An 8,149-nucleotide genomic window follows, 5' to 3' on the forward strand; every position below is an offset into this window, starting at 1 on the left:
CCCCCCTTCCCCCCGTCTCCTCCAGGGGCCAGAATCACAGCAGCTGGGCGACGCAGCATCTCTGGGGTCATCTCGACCCCACGGGGTCATATCGATCCCCAGGATTGTCTTGACCCACAAGGGAGTTTACCTCGAAGATGGAACTCCCAAATCGCAGTTTGAGGCCTCGGCAGCCATCCGTCGATTGCGGCATGGGTGCGGTTCAGAAGAAAACCGCAGTGTCAGCCAAAATTGACACTGGACGTACACCCCTTGCTGCACGTTCGAACGAGGAAAATGAGGTTCGTCTGCACCTGATGTTGCAGGCGGAGAAGGCAGAGAAGGCGGAACTCATGAAGACGGTGACAAGTCTTCAGGCCATTGTAGAGGGACTGCAGAAGCAGCTGGCGGAGGCACAGCAGGCCAGGCTTTCCGCCGAAGCGGAAGCTAAGAAGGAGCGGGATGCTCTGCTGGCAGAGATCCGTGATATGGGGAAGCAACTGCGCCAGGAGCTCTGCTGGCAACGCGGGCAACAGCCGCAAGCACAACCCGGTCCGTCAGGGACAGCGGCGGTAACGCTCCCGGCCCCCCAGGCGCCAACAGGAGAAGGCATTCGGCAAGTGGAGCAGCCCAGCTTCGCTGAGGTCGTCCGCCGCAAATATCGTGGCATGGCTAAGGGGAAACCCCGCCAGCCCCCCCAGCAGCAGCAGCAGCAGGAACACCAGCAGCAGCAACAACAACAGCAGCAGCAGCGGCAACCACAGCGACAGGCGGTCGCCGGCACGCAGCAGCAGCAACAGCGTCGGCAGCAACAACAGCAGCAGCAACAACACCAGCAGCGGCCAACTGCTGTACAGGCGCAGCGCAGTGAGCAGTTGCGCCAGGAGCGCCAGCGTCCAGCACGCCCTCGGCAGGACCAGCTCATCTTTGAGCCGGCCGAGGGATGCTCGTACAAGGCGCTGTTTGAGAAGATACGGCTAAATCCGCGACTGGCCGACGAGAACAAGGGAGTCAAGCAGGGCTACCGCACGTCACGCGACTTCCTTCGTCTCTCGCTTAAACAGGATGCAGACGCCGCTGTGCTGCTGCAGCGCATCCAGGAGGAGGTCGGTGATTTGGCCACTGGCCGGATCATCACGGAGATGGCCGAGGTGATGATTACCGGCATCGACATGTTGGCCACAAAAGAGGATGTGGAACGCGGTCTGCAGCGGGCGCTGGAACGCACAGTAGTTGCAGCAACCACGTCCTTGTGGGAGCGTCGTGATGGGACGCAGCGTGCCCGTGTCCGACTTCCACGGAGGGACGCTGACCTTCTGGCGGACAAACGTATCCTTGTTGGATACTCGGCGTGCCTGGTGCGCAGCGCGCCAAAACAGCAGCGAAGCGCGGTTCGCTGTTTCCGCTGCTTGGAGCGTGGACACACCACTGCAGACTGCGCCGGCGTGGATCGTTCCGGCCTATGCCTGCGCTGCGGAGCCACGGATCATCGCGCGGCATCATGCACCTGCGATCCGAAGTGCATCGTTTGTGGCGGCCCACATCGCATCGCCGCCCCCATGTGCCCAGGCCCGCAACCACAATGTTGAACGTCCTGCAGTTCAACGCCAACCATTGCGAGAACGCCCAGGACCTGGCGTTGCATGTGTTGACCACCGAGGGTCTTGACGTTCTGCTCTTGTCCGAGCCCTATTGCGTACCGCGCAATAACGGCAATTGGGTAACGGACGAGAGTAAGACGGTTGCCATCGTCGTCAACGGCAACCGGCTGCCGATACAGCGTATCAGGCACCGTCAGACCCTCGGTGTGGTTGCGGCCGACGTCGGTGGAATCGCTGTGGTGAGCTGCTATGTGTCGCCGCAGACAGGAGTCCCAGAGTTCCGGAGCATTATGGAAAAGATCGACCTGATCGTCCGCGGGTGCAGCCGGGTTCTCCTGGCCGGCGATTTCAACGCCATGCACCTGGACTGGGGAAGCAGCAGGACTTGCCCGAAGGGCTTGGAGCTTCTCCAGTTGGCGGACAACCTCGGGCTGGTGCTACTGAACAAGGCAGACTGTCTGCCAACGTTCAAGGGGAACCGAGCGGACACAACTCGGTTTCCGCCCAGCCGACCGGACGTTACGTTCGCCAGTAGTGTGATCAGCCGTCTCGACCCGCGCGAGGACAGCACCCGAGGCTGGCGCGTTCCCGACGTGGTAACGCTCAGTGATCACCGTTACGTCCGGTACGAGGTTGGCGTGAGTCCACCATCATCGAGGGATCGGGCAGCACGGCGTGGACAGCGCCCGGCCCGCGTAAGCAATGCCGGTACGCGCTGGAAGACCAGTCAGTTTGACTCCCAGCTTTTCGGGAAAGCGCTGGCCATGACTGGGTTCGCCCGTCAAGCTAACAGCGTCGAAAGCTTGGTCGAGTCGCTGACCAGCGTCTGCGACGAGACGATGTCGCGGGTCTTCCCAGCGCAGGACCACACAGGTCGGCCAGCTTACTGGTGGACTCCGGCGATCCAGACGATGATCGAAGAACTCTCCAGAAAGGAGCAAATGGCGATGAGGACCATTCCGCCCAACGAACAGCTCCAAACGGAACTCGCAGCTGCCAGGGAGAGCCTTCGGAAGGCTATTCGTGTGAGCAAGAACGAGGCGTTCGACCGGTTCTTGCTGTCGATCAGGGAGGATGAAACCGGAAACTTTTTCCGGAAGGTCTTCCACTGGTTCCAGGCGGCCCGCTCAGCCCCGGAACGCGATCCAGCAGAACTGCGGCGAATTGTCGACGCCTTGTTCCCGGTTCATCCGCCGGTAGAGTGGCCCGATCTCCGAGTTGGCAACATGGCGCCGCTCCGATCGATCGGCCTGACCGAGCTGGAGAATATAGCAGCCAGTATGCACCCGCGGAAGGCTCCTGGGCTTGATGGAGTACCGAACGCCGCCCTTACGGTTGCTCTCAGGCAGCAACCGGAGCCCTTCCGCCGGGTGTTTCAGGAGTGCCTGGACACGTCCTGCTTTCCGCAGCCGTGGAAAAAGCAGCGACTGGTGCTCCTGCCAAAGCCAGGCAAATCACCGGGCGAGCCGTCGTCCTTCCGCCCGATTTGCCTGCTCGATAATACGGGCAAGGCTTTGGAGCGGCTGCTGTTGAACCGGCTCAACGAATACATCGAGGATCCAGAGAGTCCGCAACTGTCTGAGCAGCAGTTCGGATTCCGGCGAGGGCGATCGACTCTGCAGGCCATCCAGCAGGTCGTGGACGCGGGACGAAGGGCGAAGTCCTTTGGAAGGACAAACAACCGTGACCGGCGCTGCCTCATGGTTGTGGCCCTGGACGTCCGTAACGCGTTCAACACGGCTAGCTGGCAGAGCATCGCCGAGGCGCTCCAGGCGAAGGGAGTCCCCGTGCAGTTGTGCCGCATACTGCAGGACTACTTCGCCGACAGGGAGCTTACGTACGACACGGCGGACGGGCCGGTTACCCGCCGAGTATCGGCAGGTGTTCCACAGGGGTCCATATTGGGCCCCACACTGTGGAACATAATGTACGACGGTGTGCTAGCCGTAGAGCTCCCTGAGGGCGCCTCCATCGTGGGATTCGCCGATGATCTTGCGATCCTGGCAGCGGGGACAACTCCTGAACACGCAGCAGCGATTGCGGAGGAAGCGGTGGCAGCGGTCAACAGCTGGATGGTGCGGCACAAACTCTCCCTGGCGCCGGAGAAGACGGAGCTGCTGATGGTGTCGAGCAAGCGAAGCGGATACAAAAACATCCCTGTGAACATCTGTGGAGTGGAAGTGCGCTCGAAGCGGTCGATCCGCTACTTGGGGGTCATGCTACACGACCACCTGTCGTGGCGCCCACACGTCGAGATGGTCGCGGACAAGGCCCTCCGTGTGGTGCGAGCATTGCGTGTCGTCATGCGCAACCACAGCGGCCCCCAAGTGAGCAAGCGGAAGCTGCTCGCCGCAGTGGCCGCGTCCATTATCCGCTATGGCGCACCCGTCTGGGCGGAAGCCTCGGACCTACAGTGGTGCAGGCGGATATTGGATCGCGTGCAGCGCCCCCTGGCCCAGGGCATCACGAGCGCCTTCCACTCCACGAGCTGCGAGGTAGCGGTGGTTTTAGCCGGAGAACTGCCATACCACCTCCTGGTGAAGGAAGACGCCCGCTGCTACAACCGACTGCAGTTAAGCCCGGACAGCAGTCGAGAGGCGATTCGCCAGGAGGAAAAGGAGTCATCGCTGCAGCTGTGGCAGCAACAGTGGGACGACGAGGCGGCGAATAACACCAGCCGCTACTTACGTTGGGCCCACCGACAAGTGCCAGACGTGCGCCTGTGGACGGGGCGGAAACACGGAGAGGTAGATTTCTACCTCTCGCAGGTTCTCAGTGGACATGCCTTCGTCCACGAGTTCCTGCACGTGTTCGGGTTCGCTCCATCCCCGGACTGTCCCAGGTGCGCAGGGTCGGTCGAGTCGGTGGCCCACGTACTGTTCCAGTGTCCCCGCTTCGCGGATGTTCGCGCGGAGTTGCTGCACGGCGTCGACGAGGACAACCTCGGCAGCCGCCTGTTGGAGAGTGCGGAGTGGTGGGACCGCATCCAGCAAGCGGCTCGGCAGATCCTCTCCGTTCTGCAGGAGGACTGGCGGGAGGAGCAGCAAAACTTGGCAGCCGCCGAGGCTGCTCAGCCAGTTCCTGCATCCAGCCCGCCCGAGGACATGGCGGAGGCAGAGCGGAGACGGCTGATGCGACGCCGAGAGGTGCGCAACCGCAGCGCCCGGCGGATGCGGCAGCGGCGTCGGCAGGAGCGGCTCGGCGTGGACGAGGTCGTCCCGGCTATCTTGGCACGCGCAGCGGCCAATGACGACGCGGCCGACGACGTAGTGGAGCCGACAGGGGAGGTCGAGGAGGAGGAGGTCAGCCCTCCAGAGCCGCCAATCCCCCCGCGCAGCCGGGGATTGCCTCCCTCCCCACGCACGATGGAGATGCGGCGACTGCGGCGTAACTTTATGCAGCTCCAATACCGGGAAAGGCGTCGGGCCGGAGTGCTAGGAGCTGTTCCGCAGGGTCGCCAACGACGTGGGCGACTACCACCATCTGCAGCGGAAGTGGAGCGGCGTCGCATTAACCGGCGGCAGAGAGAGAGGCAGCGGCGGCTGGAGCAACGGCAAGCGGAGGTCGAGGCTCAGCCTCCCCCGTGGGACGAGCTGCCGAGCTCCCAGCTTGCCGAACGAAGAAGCAGCCTCACGGATGACGAGCGAGCTGCCGTAACATCGGCGATCGTGTCCGCGCGCTGACGCAGCTCTTTGATGATACGGTGAAACCTGCAAGGATTAGGACAAGGACAACGGTTACCGGAACATATTTAATGTTAAAAAGGCGGCAACGAAAACCTTTCACGAAAGGAAAAATAGTGAAAAAAAAAAAAAAAAGTTTTTTGAATTCAAATAAATAAAGAGAAAGGCCCAAACGGGCGGAATTCCCGGCGGGGGGAAATCCGTTAGTGGTAACCCCCCGCCGGTAGGAGCGGGGTTCTTTCGGGAAACAATGGTCCTCAATAAAGAACTCTTGAAGAATTTAAAAAAAAAAAAAAGAAGTGGAGCTTGCGGCTTAATTTGACTCAACACGGGAAAACTTACCAGGTCCGAACTTATTGAGGTAAGACAGATTGATAGCTCTTTCTCAAACTTAAGGTAGTGGTGCATGGCCGTTCTTAGTTCGTGGAATTGATTTGTCTGGTTAATTCCGATAACGAACGCGACTCAGTCAAGCTAACTAGAACGCTGTCAGTAGTGTGCCTCCGGGCGCACCTGACGTTAGGAGTGGCGGGTGTCCTCACGGGTGCCCGTCACTTAGTTTGCCCTGCTTAGCGGGACAACTTGTGTTTAGCAAGATGAGATTGAGCGATAACAGGTCCGTGATGCCCTTAGATGTTCTGGGCTGCACGCGTGCTACAATGTGAGCAGCAGCGTGTTCTCGCCTTATGGCGCCCCCATTCCGAGAGGAACGGGAAATCACCCAAATGCTCATTTAGTAGGGATTGGGGACTGCAATGGTCCCCATGAACCTGGAATTTCTAGTAAGTGCTAGTCATTAGCTAGCGCTGATTACGTCCCTGCCCTTTGTACACACCGCCCGTCGCTACTACCGATGGATTATTTAGTGAGGTCTCTGGAGGCACACCTTCCGCGATTCCTTCGTGAGTTGCAGTTGGCACGGCCGAAGTTGACCGAACTTGATGATTTAGAGGAAGTAAAAGTCGTAACAAGGTTTCCGTAGGTGAACCTGCGGAAGGATCATTAACGTGGTTTTTTGAATGAGTAATAACAAGGTTGAAGTGTTATGTTGGAGGTCGAGTGCGCTGCATACCAAACTTTGAACGCGGTAACTTGCACTCGGCGCCGACATGCACACCCAAACCGTAGTTTTGATATGTGTGGGGAGTTCCTTACGGTTCTTCCTCCCAGAGATCGTCACTATCTGGGACGTACATTAATTTGTACCTGCATTAGCGTACGCTTTTGTAGAGAGCATATCAAGACGTCTCGTAAGAGACAACACTTGTACTTGTACAAGTTTGAGTAACCCATTGTTGCAGGTCGAGTGTGTTGCATACCAAACTTTGAACGCGGTTACGCCACTCGGCGCCGAAAGGCACTCTTTAAACCCTAGGCAGGGGATCACTCGGCTCATGGATCGATGAAGACCGCAGCTAAATGCGCGTCATAATGTGAACTGCAGGACACATGAACATTGATAAGTTGAACGCATATGGCGCATCGGACGTTTAATCCCGACCGATGCACACATTCTTGAGTGCCTACTAATTACCAAAGTCTCATTTAGTTAACTACAGTGGCCGTCCGCGAAGGTGCCCGGTCATCCGACGCACTGGGCGGTCGCTGTGCATAATGACGTGCTTGGTCCCCGTCTGCGGGTCCTCGGGCGTTGAAAGTGGACACTCTCGAGCGTATGTTGGATGCGTTTCGTGTTGGTGGTGTTTGATGCGTAGGGCTTGTGGTGTGTGTCAAGCCGCATGGTTCGAACTAATGCTACGTCGTTCCCGATGGCCACCGCAGTCTACTCTCCAGGCTAAAGTCGGCTCGTCTAGGGATTCGGAAAGCTAAGTCGCTGTAACTCATGTGGGCCCATACACGCGTTGCGCTACCACGCTAAGTTAGCCCTACATATACAAGCATCAACCCACGGCACGGGCGTAGCTGTAATACTTACGTCTCGGTTATACCACGTAGGCCTCAAGTGATGTGTGACTACCCCCTAAATTTAAGCATATTAATAAGGGGAGGAAGAGAAACCAACCGGGATTCCCTGAGTAGCTGCGAGCGAAACGGGAGAAGCTCAGCACGTAGGGACGGTGTGTAACTGCACCTGTCCGATTCCGTGTACTGGACCGGTCCGTTATCTATCACGCACTGTGCACTTCAAGTTCAACTTGAAGGTGGCCCATTCTCCCATAGAGGGTGATAGGCCCGTGGAAAGGCATGAGGTGAGGTGATAGACGGTCGGCTCCATGGAGTCGTGTTGCTTGATAGTGCAGCACTAAGTGGGAGGTAAACTCCTTCTAAAGCTAAATACCACCATGAGTCCGATAGCGAACAAGTACCGTGAGGGAAGTTGAAAAGCACTCTGAATAGAGAGTCAAATAGTACGTGAAACTGCCTAGGGGTACAAACCCGTTGAACTCAATGATCCGGGCGGCGATATTCAGCGGTAAACTAGCAATTGCCGTGCACTTATCGATCCGCAGTAACGGACATCGCGATCCATTACAACAGCGGTTGGCCTCGTGCTAACGCTCCGGCATACACTGCCCCTAGCTCGTGGTGGACGGTCCCTCTGTAAGGGTAGGGTAGCTGCTCTACACTGACCGGGGATCTCCGCGCAGTCCTTCTGGAAGGCGAATGGGTCCGACCGAGCTCTGGTGTGCTGCTGGAAGGGTGATGGATTCTAACGAGAGGGGTAGTACCGCTGTCTTCTCCGAAAGGCGCGCGAATCCTTCGTTCGGCGATGATGCATCATGCATTGAGGCACCTCCGGGACCCGTCTTGAAACACGGACCAAGAAGTCTATCTTGCGCGCAAGCCAATGGGTCGGTGGCCACGTCCGCGTGTGTCCCGGTTCGATACACCCAAAGGCGAAGACAACTCGAGTTGCGGGATTAC

At 58.4% G+C, this 8,149-nt stretch overlaps 1 non-coding gene across 1 annotated transcript; it reads left to right on the top strand.

Annotated features, from left to right (window-relative positions):
• Nucleotides 1-6,630: 6,630 nt before the first annotated feature.
• On the top strand, nt 6,631-6,788 carry LOC133394887 (5.8S ribosomal RNA). The gene has a single exon (XR_009767036.1). It is a non-coding gene; the product is annotated as a 5.8S ribosomal RNA (ribosomal RNA).
• The last annotated feature ends 1,361 nt before the right edge of the window (nt 6,789-8,149 follow it).

The sequence above is a fragment of the Anopheles gambiae genome (genome assembly GCF_943734735.2).
Source record: "Anopheles gambiae chromosome X unlocalized genomic scaffold, idAnoGambNW_F1_1 X_unloc_69, whole genome shotgun sequence".
Lineage (NCBI taxonomy): Eukaryota > Metazoa > Arthropoda > Insecta > Diptera > Culicidae > Anopheles > Anopheles gambiae.